The sequence below is a fragment of the Podarcis filfolensis genome (genome assembly GCF_964270895.1).
Source record: "Podarcis filfolensis genome assembly, chromosome: 2".
Classification (NCBI taxonomy): Eukaryota; Metazoa; Chordata; class Lepidosauria; order Squamata; family Lacertidae; genus Podarcis; species Podarcis filfolensis.
Window position 1 is genome coordinate 93,448,630 of NC_139605.1, and position 13,445 is coordinate 93,462,074.

At 45.9% G+C, this 13,445-nt stretch overlaps 1 protein-coding gene across 1 annotated transcript in view; it reads right to left on the reverse strand.

Moving 5' to 3' along the window:
- Positions 1–13,445, reverse strand: part of GCGR (glucagon receptor) — a 41,438-nt gene that overhangs the window by 17,430 nt on the left and 10,563 nt on the right. The gene's annotated exons all lie outside the window — the stretch shown is intronic.

Sequence of the window (13,445 nt, forward strand, 5' to 3'; positions counted from 1 at the left end):
GTCTTCTGGAACGGATTCCATTCGACTTCCAAGGTACGACTGTACTAGCAAAGGGAAACATGGGTGCCTTTGGGGATAGGATGGGCCCTCTCACAGGACACCTCTGTCTATGGTGTTGATTGGCAAAATAGCCTTGCCTTGTGGCCAGAGAACAACAGTACTTTGGATTAGAAGGCAGGTGTGTGAGACAGAGAGAAAGAGAGAGGGAGACAGAGATGTGGGGAGTGGGGAAGATAGCAAAGAGTTCTGGAAATAATGGTTGCATACACAGCATACATTTAAAACACATTCCCCTTCTCGAAAGAATCCTGGTAACTGCAGTTTGTTAAGGATGAGGGTACTGTAATTGTATCTCTGTAAGAGGTAGACAACAGTTCACTGGATTTGGGATGTGTCTGTGAAAAGTTGCTTTGAATGTAGGCAGTACACTCAGCCAATGTCTCTGGGATCCAGAAAACCATAGGATTGTACTGGTGGTTCTGACATTGTGCTGTCTGCAGGGATCCAGCAAAGGGCAGTGTAGCTGTGCCGTCCATGGAGTGGTGCAGGCGGTGACAGAATGCCACACCGAGGTACCAGGGGGTTGTGTGTGTGGTGTGTGCAGTAGGCAGTGCACGTGGGAAGGAGGGTAGGGCTGTTTGCGCCTTGAGTGGTGGGTGAGATGAGGCTTGCTGAAGAGGACACATGCCCCGATGCCTGGAGCCCTGATCTGCTCATGGACAGTGGCTTGTGCATTCCATCACCATGACACTTCCTGCGCTCCTGCCAGCAGGGACTCTCCACATACAGAGTCAACTTCTCCCCACCAATCCGTGTCTAGGAAAACATTTCATAGGGGGAGGGAACGAGGGGGAATGTGCCAGTAGCGCTGCCCCTGGTCTGTTTACAGCTCCTGGCATAGCCCAGCTTAAGGCCAACCAGGCTGTTAATCATTAACGCCCTCCAGGGATCTCCTGGCTCCAGATGAACCCAGGGATGTTGTTGCCTCCTAACCCCACAGCCTTCATCCTACTGCCGACAAAGGCCCCCATGTGTTCAGAAGGCTGGACTCCTTGGCTGAAAGACTGTGCTGTGTGTCCTTGTGGGCGGCTGTTGGGCAATGCCCGCCGTGCTGGCAACCCATCCGGGATAAACTCAGATTCACACCAGAGCTAAATCCTTCAATCCCTCTCTAATCTGGTTAAAGGGCTCCTGAATGGGATCACAGTGCTCCGGACACAAACCAAGTATTCTTGCCGTGTGCCTTGGAACAGACGGGCCATGCCTTTGGCCCAGATGCGGCCGGAACTTTGCTGGGATTGCGAGAGTGACCTTCCGGCTGTCCTGTGAAGCCAAAAATAAGCACTTGGCCTAAAAATGCCTGTTCTGCCCTGGAATGAAAGGCTCCTCGTGATCCACTAGGTCCATTCTTCAGCATGAGCTGGGCAAGAAACAATGGAAAGATCCCTGCATATGGAGGGCTTACTTTCCCAAGGGCTACTTCCCAGATTGCCAGTATTTACAGAATCTACACAGAACTCACAGGACCCTCACTTTTATGATATAGATTCAGCTAGCTAGCCGTGTTGGTCTGATGCAGTCGATATAAATTAAAAAATTAAAAAATTGTCCAGTAGCACCTTAGAGACCAACTAAGGTTGTTTCGTGTGTGCATGCACACGAAAGCTTATACCCAGAACAAACTTAGTTGGTCTCTAAGGTGCTATTGGAGAATTTTTAATTTTTTTTATTTGTTATGATATAGAGAGGGATAGAGAAATGGCAACATAAAAAAAAATAGGCCAGCGGCGGGGGAGCTTTGTAAGGCCATTGGCCAAATTCCCTTCTCAGCAAACTTCCATGGGGCCACATTCCAGTGCTGGGCAGGGCCTGAGGCCAAAGAGGGCAGAGCGATGAATATAAACAATTCCTCTGTACAGTAGACTAGTGTCTAGTCACTTTCACACACTCCTCTCTGTTCGCTACCCAGACAACCAAGAGGCATTATCAAAGTGCAAGGACACATTCCAGCCGGGCAAAGCCACTCTGCATTGGCTCCCAGTACCTTTCCGAGCACAATTCAAAGTGTTGGTGCTGACCTTTAAAGCCCTAAACAGCCTCGGTCCTGTATACCTGAAGGAGCGTCTCCACCCCCATCGTTCAGCCTGGACACAGAGATCCAGCGCCGAGGGCCTTCTGGCGGTTCCCTCATTGCGAGAAGTAAGGTTACAGGGAACCAGACAGAGGGCCTTCTTGGTAGTGGCGCCTGCCCTGTGGAACGCCCTCCCAGCAGATGTCAAGGCAATAAACAACTATTTAACTTTTAAAAGACAACTGAAGGCAGCCCTCTTTAGGGAGGTTTTTAATGTCTGATGCTGTACTGTTTTTAATATTCAGTTAGAAGCCGCCCAGAGTGGCTGGGGAAACCCAGCCAGATGGGCGGGGTATAAATAATAAATTATTATTATTATTATTATTATTATTATTATTATTATTATTACTCATGGAGGGTGTAAAGCAGGGCCGGTGAGGGTTGTGGACTGGGGAGGATCCCAAGGGCCAAAGACAGGGGTCTGGAGGGCTGCATTTAGCACTTGAGCTCCCCTACTCCTGGAATAGGTTGTGGCAATATACAACTTCAGAATTGTTTTTCAAAATGTGAAATTCCTTTGGTAGGAGTCAGGGCAGTGATGGCCTCAGCTGATTGTCAGGGCTTTCATAGTTCTGTTTGTAGCGCTATGTGAGTCCCAACAATCAGCTGACTATTGGCACTTGGGCATAAATTGCAGAGCTCTCTGCATGGACATGTGGGCAAAAAGAGGGGGCGAGGGTCATCTGGTGCCATAGTGACGTTAGGTGATTGAGATGTGGGGCTCTATTGTTGCGTCAAGTACCTGTTGTTGAATACTCCAGTTTGGGGTGGGCAGGGGGCTCAGTCACAAAAATGATATGGGAGGATGGGGGATCAGTGTTGAAAACCCCTCCCCAAGCACTGCGGCTCTGATCCATTTTGCCTCTCTCCCACAGTAGTTAAAAAGAAACAAAACACAGGCGATCCAGTTCCTAGATCGTTGGTGTCATGTCTAGTTTTGTCCTGACAATTGTAGTGCCTTTGGACTATGAGGATAGTTCAAAAACTAACAAGCCCATTAAAGGTAAAGGGTAAAGGGACCCCTGACCATTAGGTCCAGGCGTGACCGACTCTGGGGTTGCGGCGCTCATCTTGCTTTATTGGCCGAGGGAGCTGGTGTTTGTCCGCAGACAGCTTCCGGGTCATGTGGCCAGCATGACTAAGCCACTTCTGGCAAACCAGAGCAGCACATGGAAATGCTGTTTACCTTCCCACCGGAGCAGTACCTATTTATCTACTTGCACTTTGACGTGCTTTCGAACTGCTAGGTTGGCAGGAGCAGGGACCGAGCAACGGGAGCTCACCCCGTCGCAGGGATTCGAACCGTCGACCTTCTGATCAGCAAGTCCTAGGCTCTGTGGTTTAACCCACAGCGCCACCCGCGTCCCGTTAACAAGCCCATTACAAAATCACAAATGGAAGTGTGCTTCAACACAAACAAGACTTTTCTTCCATATAAGCACCATTCGCTCACTTATTCTGGAGAATGCAGGCAACATTCCTTCTAAAGTTCCTCTACGTTTCTCTGCACTATCGGCTCATAGGCAGCCATTCTTACATTGTACATTGCAACGGCAGCACAAAACATTCAGGCAGCACTGCTGCCTTACCCAGTTTTCAGGTGCCATTCATGGATGTGGCTTGTGTGTGATCCTTGCCCTGTCCCCTGCCATTATATCCAGCTAACCTCCCATGCTTTTCCTCTGTGCTACTCTGCTAGTGTTCTTGGGTGTAAATGGAAAACCTCGAAGTTTTATTGCTGCTTTCTCAATTTCATCAGTCCCATAAGGATTGCACCACGTGCATTTTCCAAGAAATAAGGCTGGAACTAGCAAAACACTGCTAGTCTTGGAGTTAATAATAATAATAATAAAGTACATAAAAATTGGTGGTGGTTGTCTGAAAGCATTTGGAGAGCATACTGATTTGTAGCACTAAAAGAAGTTCTGGCATTTGGATACACCCCAGTTTTTAGATTCTCAAACATGTGCTTTCAAGATTCTGCTCTAGATTCATTCTGCACTTCATTCTGGAAATGCATACTTTTGATGCTCCAAAAAGAGCATCCTGAGTGCCAAAGCTAGAGCTTGACTGGTCAGGAAGGAGCAAGTGGCGCATGTCCAATTCCCCCTATCTCTAAGGGACATTTTGAAACCTTTCAGAGCTTGTCAGAGGGACAGTAACCAGCCCATAGTCTGGAGGGCTGCTCCCAGGACTACCCCTCCTCCCCTCCTTGTGCGGTTATTTTTAGCCCTGGGAAATCATGTTTCCTTAGAGCAGTCCCTAATTGCTGCTTCTGTTTGGGAGCTGAGAAGCTCATTGATCAGGAAGCCAGCAGCGCCAGATGCTGCTTTCGCTCCTGGGCTGAGCTTTCTCCATATTTAGACAGTAGGACAGACAGATGCGTCTGTCATGATGAACCTTGCCTTGGTGGCAGCAGTGTGCAAAAGCTTTTGCTGGGGACGTGGGCAGCTCTTGCGATTCCAGATCACATTGGCCCAGATCCCTTGCCTGGTGATGATCCCTACTGGAAAACTTCTCTACCTGGCAATATCCACCCCACCCCAATGCCACCCTGTGGAGCCAGGATTTATAAGAGAGTTCCCCACCTGCATGTTGCTGAGCCACCTCCTTCCCCACCACTGGAACAAGCCCCCTTGTTCTGCCTCTCTTAGACTGTGCCCAGGCTCCTGGCCTCAAAGTTGACAGGAAGAGACTCTTCAACTGGATTGCGAGTACCCCTGGTTGTTGACCCACGGCTCGCTGCCCCAGGGAGCCGAAGCCCTCTGAAGTGGCTGTAGTTCACATAGGAATCACTTCCAAAAGACAGTAGGATGGCAGGGGTGAGGAACCAGTCCTACTCTTCTTCTCCCCAAAGGTGAAGGCAGACATTTCTCCTTATTTTAGTGTTTTAATATTGCTCTAAATAAATAAACGGGACGTGGGTGGTGCTATGGTGCCTAGGACTTGCCGATCAGAAGGTCGGCGGTTCGAATCCCTGCGACGGGGTGAACTCCCGTTGCTCAGTCCCAGCTCCTGCCAACCTAGCAGTTCGAAAGCACGTCAAGTACAAGTAGATAAATAGGTACCGCTCCGGCAGGAAGGTAAATGGTGTTTCCGTGTGCTGCTCTGGTTCGCCAGAAGCAGCTTAGTCATGCTGGCCACATGACCCGAAAGCTGTACGCCGGCTCCCTCAGCCATTAAAGTGAGATGAGCGCCACAACCCCAGAGTCGGTCACAACTGGACCTAATGGTCAGGGGCCCTTTACCTTTACCTAAATAAACAAGTGTCCCTCCCCTGCCTGAGAAGCCCCTGCCCCGAAGGCACTGAAATGCCTGGCTCAGTCACACACCACAAGAGCTGTAGACTTCCAAAAGGCTGAGTGCAGAGACCTCTGGCCTAGATCCCTCCTCTGTACAAACAGCTCCCATTTGTCCTGATGTCTCCTCCCTGCCACCCCTTAGCCCAGCTGGACAGATCACCCTCCTGGCTCAGAGGAGCCTCTTCCTGCCCCCAACCCTAGCTGGGTTGGAGAGGGGTTTTCTGGTCTCCGGCCAGCTCCGTCCTCAGCCACCTCCTAATGCTTCAGGGAAGCTGCAGGACTGCCCAGGACCTCCTTTGTTGTCCTCCAGCCCAGACACACTCCTTTGGCTCTGCCCCATAGGGAAAGAGAGAGGGAAGGGGGGATCCATTTGTCTCCCTGCTTGACCCAGCTATGACTCTGAATGATGTTTTCCCTGCCAGAGTGGCCTCTCTTTTCTGAGCTTGGCTAACATACTTTAATTAGTATTGCAGGCTAATGACCTTGGTCCCTGGAGACCCCAGTGAGAAAGCGCCTGGCTGGAGCCACAGTTGTAGTAAGGACGTATCGCTCATGGGAACAGAGCAAGCTGCAACATACAGAGGCAGAGGTTGCCTCCATGCTCTGGCCACAGGAGGCCTACCTGCAACGATGCACACAAAGGGAAGAAGTTCCCACCAAAGAAGAATGGATAAATAAATAAATAATGGATAAATAAAGGGCTGGCAAAGTTAACAGCTAGAATCAGAGAACCTGGTAGTGATTGCTTTGTGGAAGAACAGAAACCTGTTTTGGACTATTTAAAGAAATATTATAGTATGATGAAATCATGATTAGGATTTGAACTATGAGCACCAGAAGGAATTAGAGATTATTGTATTATTGTTATGATATAAGAGGGAGAAGCGAGGGCACAGCAAAGGGGAGTAATAAAAAACACCAAGGAAAATGGGGTGGGAAGTCGACAAAACAGAAGAAAAAATATTATGTATTGGAATGTATATGTGATTTTTTTTGAAAATTTAATAAAATATAACCAAGAAACGGCAAAAAAGAGAGCCTACCTACAGCGTGTACATTTCCTGTTATATTATAAAACTTAGTGGGTGGGAATGGGGCTGTCATTGTACCTAAACTTGATCTATCTCACAGGTTTGTTGTCAGAATAAAACAACAATACATTGTAATCTGCTCATAGGTTAAGATCAGACAGAAATACAAAGAAAATAATGCATTAGTCATGAGAGCTAGAAACTTTGGGTGAGAGCTAATATTCCCAGCAAATTGAAGTAAGCTAGATGAGCACTCTTATCCACATTAAATGCACCAGTTTAAGAGATTAGCACCTTGTAAGGTTTAATTATCATAATGTAGTCACCTGTGAAATGTTATACAACATTTAATAGAGAAGCTTTCTACCAGTCAATTTCAATCTCATTTTCTGTTTCTTTGCCTCAGCAAATTAGTCAATTATCTGCTGTTATTCCCCCTTACCCTTCGTCTTAAATTTCCTTAGATAATTATTATTAAACTTTATTCGGGGGTGGGAGCCTTTTTTGCTTTCAGAAATTGCTGCAGCTGTGATAAACTGCAGAAACGCAGTGACGCTTTTGTATTGCAGAAGAACTTTCGGTGCCAATAACAAGAGTATTCTAAATGAAAACGCAGTATCATCCTCAATCTTAGCTTGTGTTGTTGCCAGTAAAGGAGAGAGGCTGCATCAGTTCTCCTTCCAGAACGGGAAGGTTGCGTATATATTTATGCTGAATCTGCTGCTACTTGAGAAATTCAGATACACCCCTGTCCGGAGATGAAAATTTGTTTTTTTAAGATCTCTAGGCCACTCTTGGTGGTTTCCTTGTGAAAACGGCTCCAGGAAATTTGGGGGCTGCCCTAACTGGCAGATCTGCCCACTGTTACACAAGTCTTGGTCACTTCTAGCCTGGAATGTTGCAACACTATACATGGGGCTCTAACACTGGTCATCTGCCTCACAAAGAAACATAGTCCAATTCTAGAGAAATAACTCAATGGTGGCAACAACAAAATAACTAACCTGCTTTAATGTGGGTTAGATGAAATGGTCTGTGAGGTAAGTCAAGGAGCAGGAGGATAGCTGTATAGAGAATATGTTACAGGCTTTACAGAAATAAATAGCTTAGGGGTAATATCAGTTATTGTTGGGAGATTCCCAGGATGCCTTGCAACATATGCAACAACAGGGCATGCTCACACTGTCCATTGCCAAAGGAAGATGGAGAGCATTACCAAAAGGAGTATTGTACAGTGGTACCTCGGGTTAAGTACTTAATTCGTTCTGGGGGTCCGTTCTTAACCTGAAACTGTTCTTAACCTGAAGCACCACTTTAGCTAATGGGGCCTCCTGCAGCTGCCGCGCCGCCACCGCGCGATTTCTGTTCTCATCCTGAAGCAAAGTTCTTAACCTGAAGCACTATTTCTGGGTTAGCGGAGTCTGTAACCTGAAGCGTATGTAACCTGAAGCATATGTAACCCGAGGTACCACTGTACTGCAAAGTACTTAAAGGACTCGGGGGCACAGGCCAATGCATAAAATTTGCACAAAATATTGTTTTAAAGTTTAAAAAGAAGAGGAGGGAGGAAGGGAAAGGAGATCCAGAACTGGTGCAAAAGACCTGGGCCTCTTGGATTGCCCCCAAACAACACCCATAATTACATAGGAAATCTGATCACAAGCATTAAACCAACAGGTATCTCTGTCTTTCCCCCTTCCTCTTAGGCCCCTAGGGCCACCTATTCCTCCAGTACTAGATTTGATATCCCTGACCCAGCTGGCTTCCTACCATTAGCCCCAAGCTGGCTTTGCAGAGCCATCTGGAGACAGTTTTGACCTACATGCCTGGCACCAGAGGGAGTTCTCTGGGTTCTGACATATCAGACAGGAGGTAGAGGTGAAGCAAGTGCTTGAAATTTAGTTGCTGAAGAAGATGATGATGAGTGTAAAGATACATCACTACAGCAGGATTGTTTTCAGAAGGCCACCAGAATCTGCCTTCAGAGAGAGAGATGATGTCTTTTTCGCCCGCTGCCTAACTTTGACAACTCAGCCAACACTGGCAAAAACTTAATTGTTCCAAGGTAGGCTAATCCATCATGTTTTGGGTGGCAAGGGTGATAAATGGGGAGGTTGTTGCTCAGGCTCATGGTAGTCCACAATAATCCATTGTATTTCTATAGTGTTGTCTGTGTTGTTCTTCTGTGACTTAGTAACTCCTATCCAGGCTTGCCAGATCACATTCTAGAGTTTTGTTGTATGGATCTCCAGATCACTCTAGAATGTGATCTGGCAAACCTACTCAATGTCCTGGTGTGCCCCACTCCCCAGTTCACTTTTCACGTTCATAAAAAGTTTGAGGCTAACTCTCATACGTGATATACAGAACTGAACTAATGATGATACCCAGCCATCTGTGGACAGAAGAGCAGATGTATCAGAGACCCTTCAGATGTCTTCTATTGTGCATTCATTATGATTTGTGCTCACAATGGGGCAGTTATATGCAATCTGCTTTCAGCACTGTTCATGCCTGCAAAATGTCCACAGTCAGTGCATGTCCCATAACTTACTGCTGAGTTCCTGTATAAATCACATCAGAAGTCCAAGGCTGCAATCCTAAGGCTTGTGGCAGAGGACAAATGAAAGCAGTTCATCCCCCTCATCCTACCTGTGTCCTTATGGGCGCTCACCCCTCTTGCACTTCTCCATCCATTCCCATTTTTTAAAAAACAATTCCCTCTCATTGGCAACAATAGTGTGCAATTGTGCACAATGGGGTGTGGCTCAAGCACCCTGGGATTCCCTTCTTGTGTAAATAGACCAGAGGCACAAGTATTGAATCATGATCCTAAGCTAAAAACCTCTGCAAAATAACCTTGGGCCTTTGTGACTGTAAGCAACAACTTATTCATCTCCATCAAACATACTACCAATGTGTCGCAAGATAAGGGGCCAGGGAGTGTGCGTAGGACAACAACAAATAACCTTGATAGGTCAGGCAAGTCACTGTGCACATACCACTGGGCCTCAGGTTTGTTAGCCAGTAGGAACTGGGAGAAAATTACCTACACCTGATGACGAGTTAGACCCTAACTGTGAAAACAGAACCTATCTGTTAATCCTCTCCCAGATAAAATTTCCTTGCTACCTTTTAAGCACAAGCCCATCCCATCTGACTGTTCCTTGTTACCATTTCAGAGGACAAGGGGGAAAACACCCTAAATATACTGCCTAGAAAAATTTGCCATAGGGTGGGAGAAGTCCTTGCCTGAATTTTAGACAACACTATAAGCTAACTTTTCACAGAATCCCATGTAAGGAGTACTCTGTGCACAGCTCTCGGGCTTTGGAAAATGGATGGAGTGGCCCTGAATACACCTTCAGCCTGGTAGGCCAGGCCACTGCAGGATCCCTGAGCCCCCTAGGATTTCAGCCGAGCTCTTCATTCTTCCTATTTCTGCTTTGTCCTCCACAAATGATGAAGATACCCCTCTCTTCTCATCTCACAAACGCACTGCTCATCAGCTGCTAATATAGGATCAGACTGGAGACCCTGAAGAATTTATTTGGCAAATGTAGGCAGCGGGAATCTGCCCATTATTTCCTCTCACATTCTCATTTTTTCCAATCTTAAATTCACTTCTCCACATTTCCACATTGGCCTGCATTTTTTTTAAAAAAAGTCCTTGATTTGGATTCTAATACGGTGGTACCTCAGGTTAAGAACTTAATTTGTTCTGGAGGTCCGTTCTTAACCTGAAACTGTTCTTAACCTGAGGTAACACTTTAGCTAATGGGGCCTTCCACTGCTGCTGCGCCGCCGCCACCGTAGGATTTCTGTTCTCATCCTGAAGCAAAATTCTTAACTACTTTCGGGTTAGCGGAGTCTATAACCTGAAGCGTCTGTAACCCGAGGTAGCACTGTACTGGTTTTAATATGTAATTATTTATAGTTGTTTATAGATTTTGAGCCAGTGTGTTAGAGTGTCAGAGTAGGACTTGGGAATCCAGGCTTCAAAACCCCACTTAGCCATGAAGCTACTGAGTGAACTTGGGACAGTCATCATCCCCAAGCCTAACCTACCCCAATGGTTGTTCTGAGGATGTGAGAATCATGCTTGCTGCCTTGAGTTCCTTGGAGGAAAGGTGGGATATATATGCGATAACAACAAATAAATGCATTTATTTCTGTAAACCACTCAGAGGTTGTTTATGGCAAAGGGCATAACAGAAATTTATTGAAGTAATGTAGCATTGCTGAATAAATTTATTGAGGAGTAAATAAAATAAAATCCTTATCACCTTCAATCTCAGCTGCTCCAAGACAACTGTCTACTCCCATCCCTGGCTGGCACTATTCACAATTCGAAGAAAAGGGCCCAGGAATGGATGCCTGCTTAATGCATATGTTGTTGCGGCAGAGATTCCTCTATGACTTGGAAGCCATGGCACTTCCACTGATACAGTGGCAGGAAATACGCATGGGAAGCATCCCTCTCCTGGAGACTCTACCTGGGCAGGGACATTCCCTTGTTTGCTTGGATATGGGTATCAGAGATGCACTTGGCCCCATCCTGCAGGGTTGGTCTTTCTTGGCCTTTGGCTTTCTGGCAATTCAGTAAATAAAACCCTAGCCCAGCTGTCCTGGAGGAAATCCAGGTAACAAGGCCATCTTTTCTTTCTCTGGTCCTGCTACTGCCTGTGTACAATGTGCACTGGGCTTATTAACTTGGAAGGGACAGCAGTATAAACATCCCTTTGAAAACACAGGGCAGGCAGTCTTCAAAATGCAGTGCCCCATCTTTCCACAGGAACCTCCCTGCAGCAAACAGAACAACTGGTCCAGAGTACAGGGGGAAATGGCCTTGGGGAAAGGATTGGAGGGAGTCTGAAATGTTGTGTCTGAATCCTGCTAAGAATCTTAAGCATTGCCTTGCTTCGATAGACCAGTGGGCCATCTCATCTGGTACAGTGGTACCTCTGGTTGCGAACGGGATCCATTCCGGAGGCCTGTTCGCAACATGAAAAGAATGCAACCTGCAGAGGTGCGTCTGCGCACACGTGGGTTGCGATTCGCTGCTTCTGCGCATGCGCCTGACATCATTTTGCACTTCTGCGCATGCACGAGCGGCGAAACCTGAAAGTAACCCTTTCCTGTACTTCCGGGTCGCCGCAGGACGTAACCTGAAAGAACGTAACATGAAGCGGACGTAACATGAGGTATGACTGTACTCTTTATCTCAAAGTGCTCCACAAAAGCTCACAGGCAGAATGGTGAAGGTGGGGCCCCCCTCCATTGTTGTTATTTACCTGCTCTTCATCCTAAGGTCCCAGGAAAGGGTGGTTCTGGATAGAACCATTCTCCATGAATATATAAATTGGCTTGAAAAACAAAAGCTTAAATAAAATCCATAACTAAGGTTGGGAGGATGTTGTAGCAGCCCTGCATCTTCTCCATTCTCCCTCATAATTTCCATAATACAGGGGCTGTGTAATGTGCGATTAAACCACACTCATCAGTTTCCCTGCTCCTCCCACTCAATTGGCTGCCACTTGCAAGGTGTGGGGTGAGAAGTGGAGCATGATAAAGTAATGCCGTACATTTTGGATTATTATACATTAGTGCAGATAATAATGAGACCAAGGACTGCTGTTTTCAGTGCCAGCTATGCATTCTTTATGGCTCCTTCTAATAGTGAATTAAGCGGGTGGGTGCTGCCAGGATTACAGCTAGAATAGGGATACTGAGAAACAAAAAGGAGGTATTAGGATCCTCAGGGGATTGACATGCTTTGCAGAAGCACATTTTAAAAACAACAACCAAGAGGGCACCTTCGCACAGAAAACAACCAAATGAAGACTGTGCATGCTTTAAGGGGGGAGGATACACTGCAATATCATGTTGCAGGTCTCTTGTTCAATGTTAATTCCATCCTTAATCATGCCTTAGTTAATTTGTCTGGCCTGATTCTACTGCCACCCAACATTCATTGGATGAATCCTGAGTTCTAGTATTATGAGGACGAGAATGCCTCCCCATTCACTGTCTCTATACGCAGAATTTCACCTCTTACTTTTGACACCTTTTTTCTAAACCCAAATGCATTCATCTTTTTATGCTTTCTATTTAAGGAAATTGATCATTTTAATTGCCTTTTTTATGTACCTTTCCTAGTGCTGTGGTCGTCCCTTTAAGATGCAGAGATCAAAATGGAACCTGCCATAAATAAATTTGCTGCTTTATTCTTTGTCCCTTTCCTAATAATAATTCATAATACTGTACATTCTGTTTACTGCCACAGCACACTGGGCTGACATTTTCAATGAATTCCCTACTGTGAACTCCATATCTTTTTCCTGAGGAGTTACAGCCAATTCACCATCAGCTGGGGAATTTAGGATTTTTATTATATTTTTGTTCCAGTGGGCATCATTTTGCTTTTACATTGAATATTACCATGTTTTGCTGTTTAGGAACATTTTAATAGTCAAAAGCTTTAAAAATCTCCATAATATCAACCAATTCACACCAGTCTATATCTTTGTTGACTTCCCAACCCTGACCAAAAAATGACTAAAGCTTGATTTAATGCTGTTTCTTCCAAGGTTACACGTTTAATAGTTCTAGCTTTAATAATGCTGCTTCCACCAATTTGCCTGGGTCAGATAGCTAGGCTGATGGAAATGTAATTTCCTGAGACTGTACCCTAAAAGATCCTTTTTAGAAATTAGCATTCCACTAGCTATTAACCCTGTGGTATGAGGGTCATTTTGGTTTAGAATTACCTTGAAGATGAACAACTTCACATTTTGAGTTCTTTAATAATTATTCAGTGAATGCCACCTGGTCCAGGTGAGTCATTTAAATTTGTCAACTGAATTCCATTAATGTTGTTGTTCTTTGTAACCTCTGGTTGCTTCCAGGTGGATTTTATTTTGGTAGGATTGGTGCTCCTCACGCACACATGTTTGGGGGGTTTTCCGGCATCTGGAGATC